The sequence below is a fragment of the Meles meles genome, chromosome 7 (genome assembly GCF_922984935.1).
Source record: "Meles meles chromosome 7, mMelMel3.1 paternal haplotype, whole genome shotgun sequence".
Classification (NCBI taxonomy): domain Eukaryota; kingdom Metazoa; phylum Chordata; class Mammalia; order Carnivora; family Mustelidae; genus Meles; species Meles meles.
In genome coordinates this window covers 14,621,871-14,627,007 of record NC_060072.1, presented here as the reverse complement: position 1 = coordinate 14,627,007, position 5,137 = coordinate 14,621,871, and positions in this window count along the sequence as shown.

Genomic DNA, 5,137 nt, shown 5'->3' with positions numbered 1-5,137 from the left:
AAACTGGAAAAGGACGCCACGAAGGAATATAGGCCAGTATCCTGACAAACATAAGTGCAAAAAGCTCTACCAAATACAAACCAAATTCAACAACATTAAAAGGATCATTTATCACAATCAAGTGGGATTTATTCCAGGGATGCAAGGATGGCCCAATACCTGGAAATCAGTCATGATGCATCTCATTAACAAAGGATAAAAATCATATGGTCATCTTAATATAGATGAAGAAAAAACATCTGACTGGATTGAATATCCATTCTAAAAACAGTGGGTTAGCAGGAATGTACCTCAACATAATAAAGGCCATATACCACAAGTGTGCAGCCAACGTAGTGAAAAATTGAAAGCCTTTCCTCCTAAGATCAGAAACAAGACAAAGATGCCCACTTTCCTCAGTTTTATGCCACCTAGTATTGGGAGCCCTAACCAGAGCAATTAGGCTTTGGAAAAGGAAAAAGCATCCAAGTCAGACTCCACCAAAATACTATTAAAAATAATTAAATTCAGTAAAGTTCCAGGGTGCAAAAATCAATATGCAGAAATCTGTTGTGTTTCTATACACTAACAGTGAACTATCAGAGAAATTTCTTAATCCTATTTATATTTGCATCAAAAAGAACAAAATAGGAATTTAACCAAAGGGAAAGACCTGTACACTGAAAATGATAAGACACTGATGAAAGAAATTGAAGGCAAATAGATGAAAAGACATTCCATGCTCTTGGAATGGAAAAATATTGCTAGGATGTCCACACTACCCAAAACAATCTACAGATTCAGTGTAATCCCTATCTAAATTTTACGTTGAACCACCAAAGAACCCCAAATAGCCAAAGCAGTCTTTTTTAAGATTTTATTTTCAAGGAATCTCCACACACCACATGGGACTCAAACCCACAATCCAGGGTTTGAGTCCCATACTCCACCAACTGAGCCAGCCAGGCTCCCCTAGCCAAAGCAGTCTTGAGAAAGAACAACAAAGATGGAGGCATCATGCTTTTTTATTTCAAGCTATGTTACAAAGCTACAGTAATCAAAATAATCTGGTATTGGCATAAAAACAGACACACAGATCAATGGAACCAAATAGCCCAGAAAAAAACCCTCGCATACATGGTCAACCGACAACAAAGGAACCAACAATATACAATGGATAAAGGACAGTCTCTCCAATAAATAGTGTTGGTTAAACTGGATGGCTATATGGAAAAGAATGAAACCGGACCACTGTCTCACACCATATATAGAAACCAACTATATAAAATAGATGAAGGCCTGACCATAAGACCTAAAGCCACAAAACTCCTGGAACATCAGTGATAATCTTGACATTGGTCTTGACAATAATTTTCTAGATCTGACAACAAAAGCAAAGGCAATAGCAACAAAAACCAAGTGTGATAGCATCAAATTAAGCTTCTGCACAGTGAAGGAAACTGACAAAATGAAAATGCAACTTAAAGGGGCGCCTGGGTGGCTCAGTTAAGTGTCTGCCTTTGGCTCGGGTCATGATCCTGGTGTCCTGGGATCAAGCCCTGAATCAGGTTCTCTGCTCCGCGGGAAGCCTGCTTCTCCCATTCCCCTGGTTGTGTTCCCTCTCACACTGTCAAATAATTAAAATCTTTTTTAAAAAATGCAACTTTAAGGTGAGAGAAAATATTTGCAAATCATTTGCTTTAGGGTTAACACCCAAAATACATAGAGAACTCCTACAACAAAAAAAAAGAAAAAGAAAAAAATCTGATAAAAAATGAGCAGAATGCTTATCCAAAAGAAACAAAGCAGTAACTCAAAAAGATAGCTACACTGCCATATTCATTGCAGCTTTATAACAACCAAGACAGGGGAACAACCTAAGTGTTCATCAATGGTTGGAAAAGAAAGTGTGTGTGTGTATACATACACCTACACACACAGTGGAATATTATTCAGCCATAAAAGGGAAGGAAATCTTGCTATATGTAAAAACATGGATGGACCTCGAGGGCATAAATTATGCTAACTGAAATAAGTCAGACGATACCATATGATCTTGCTTATATGCGTAATTTTTTTTTAATCTGAACTCAGAGAACAGATGGGTGAGTGAAATGAGTGAAGGTGATCAAAAGGTACAAACTTCTAGTTATAAGTCATGGGGATGTAATATACAGCATGGTGACTATAGCTAACAATATTGTATTGTTTATTTGAAAGTTGCTAAGAATAAATTGTAAAAATTCTCATTACAAGGAAATAATTTGTAAGTGTATGTGGATGGATATTAACTAGAGTTGTTCTGAGCAAAATCTAATCTTAATGTCATACAATTGAAACGAATATAATGTTATATGTCAATTATATCTCAATTTTTTAAAAAGTGAATGTGAAACATAAAGATTGCACCCTGAGGCAAAAAACAGTGTATCTTAATTGCTTCCGTCATGGCCAACGTATATTACTTCTCCCAAATGTTCTACTTATCCCAACACTAACTTTTCTCCCCCCATAAGGAGTTAAGTATAATGAAAAAGAAATAATGATATATGAAAAGAAATTAAGCAGACACATAAAGTTGGCTTACTGGAATTTGTTTACATTGGGAGGTACTGCCAAACAAAACCTGTAAGGAAATCAGGGATGCAGAACTGGGCAAAGGGAAAAGCCGAACCATTATGAAGTTTCAACAGATGTCCCTTTCAGATCTTAAGCTGTCAAGCTGAAATGACCCTCCACAAAAGCCTGGAATTAAGAAAGGCACTGTGGTTTGAGACATACCCCACCTCAGCGTTTGGTTCAGGCTCTCTGCCAGAAATAAGCAGTCTTCCCAGGCAAGGCAGCTGCCATGAGCTGAGAGCCATTTCCAGAGAAAACATCCGCTTCCGGGAGCAGTCAGTAGCCAGCACCTCTGGAAAGAACTGCTTATTCATGGAAAGGATTCTAGGTGGTACATCCCAGCATCCATACAGAGTTCACCATCTAATTCTACAAATGCTGGACTAAGAAATACAGGTCCTAGAAAGCCCAGAAGTCCTGAGGAATTAAATCATGAGGAAATACTGCACCAATAGCCAGGAGAAAACAAACCAGAAAAAGAGCCTGGCATTTGGGACAACTTGTTCCCTAAGAATGAATATTTGTAGATTCCAGAAAGATGGCTAAGGGCCTGAGAAACTGAACATTTGATTTTTTTTTTTTTTCTTTAACCATGCAGTGCTAGTGGGAAACAAAACCGGTATCAAGAAGGATCAAGTAGGTGGTGCTTGAATAACTACCCAAGGCTTTGAGTTGGCTTAGAAATAATGACTACCAGAAACTTCCACGGACTGAAGGCCAGTTTTTAAATATCTGAATTATAATTCACTAATGTAATCCAGGGTTGTTGATACCCTTAGCTGTCTACCAAACACACACATCCTCCTTGGAAGAAGATAATGTCACATTGGGCCTCACATTTTTATTATAATTTTTAAAAACTTTTTAAATTTTAATTACTTTATTTACTCATTTGACAGAGGGGGTAGAGAGCATAAGCAGGGGGAGTGCAGGCAGAGAGGGAGAAGCAGGCTCCCAGCTGAGCAAGGAGCCCCGTACAGGGCTCAATCCCAGGACCCTGAGATCACCCAGGCACCCCTTTTATTATAATTTTGACATGTAAAAATCAGGGCACACAAATAAACAGATACACAAGGAAACAAACATAATTAAAAACTGAAAAATACAGACAATGGAAAGGAACATACAAGATCCAAATAAAGGAGCTATCAGAAACAGATTTTATAATAACTTATCTTTAACATGGTCAAGGGAATTTAAAAATTGAGAATCTTGGCCAAAAGTATAAATTGAATTTAAAATGGAAAAGCTCAGGACACCTGGGTGGCTCAGTCTGTTAATTGTCTGCCTTTGGCTCATCATGTCCCAGGGTCCTTGGATCAAGCCCCGCAATGGGCTCCCTGCAGGGAGCCTACTTCTCCCTCTCCCTATGCAGCTCCGCTCTCATTCTCTCTCCCCCCCCCCACCTCCCGACAAATAAAATCTATAAAATGGAAAAGCTGGAACTGAAAGGCATAATAAGAGAAATTACAAACTTGGTAAGTGGCTTTAACAACAGATTAGCTATAACTGAAAAGAAGCAAAACGGCATATATAATTCTCTCGAAGGAGAGAAGAAAAAGCCAATAGTATGAGTAAAAGTATTGGGTAAAAAGTTTCCAGAACTAATGACATCAAACAACAGATTTGAAAGCATCACTAACCCCATGCAGAATATGCCAGAGAAAACCACATCTAGGCACACTATGGTAAACTGCTGAAAACTAAAGCAAAGGTAAGGCGTAGCCATGGCAAGACAGGGAGGAACATATTATCTTTAAAGGAGCAACAGTTCAGCTTCCGGATGACTGAACAAAAATAGTGGAAGCCGGAAGAGAACATGTATATATTCAAAGTAAAAAATAGCCATATTTGAATACTGTACTTAGAAAAAGTATCCTTTAAGGAAAAAAGTGAAAGTTATTTTCAAATAGACAAAATTAGAGTACTTCCTATCAGGAGGCCCATACTAGAATAAGTGGAACAGGCAAATATTAAAATACATGAAAGAAGAAGAATTCTGTGATAAAGAGAAACCTAACCCAAAGGAGGAAAATGCCCAGAAGCATACTTGGCCATAAGGTGTTTCCTGATTACTATGATGTAAAACAAGGGATCACAAATTTTCCAAAAAGCAGACATTCCATTTAGCTAGCTAATTTCATCTGTCACAACACTCAACTCTTGTGGCACCGAAATAGCCACAGACGATACATAAATGGACACTTGGAAAGGGAGAGAAAGAAGAGGCATACTGTTCGTTCTCAAACGCGGAGTGCCTCTCCTGTGCCCTGTGCTACACGGGGCATGGGACATCCAGTGTGAATAAGGAAAGCCTTTGCTCTCTACCCAGTGGGACAACAATATAATTACAGATTGCGAATTTTAACAAGCAGTAAAAATGACCTTCTGAGATCCATTGTAACTTGGTAGAATAAAAAAGCTCTCAATCCGGGGGTGCCTGCGTGGCTCAATGGGTTAAGCCTCTGCCTTCGGCTCAGGTCATGATCTCAGGGTCCTGAGATCGAGCCCCGCATCGGGCTCTCTGCTCAGCAGGGAG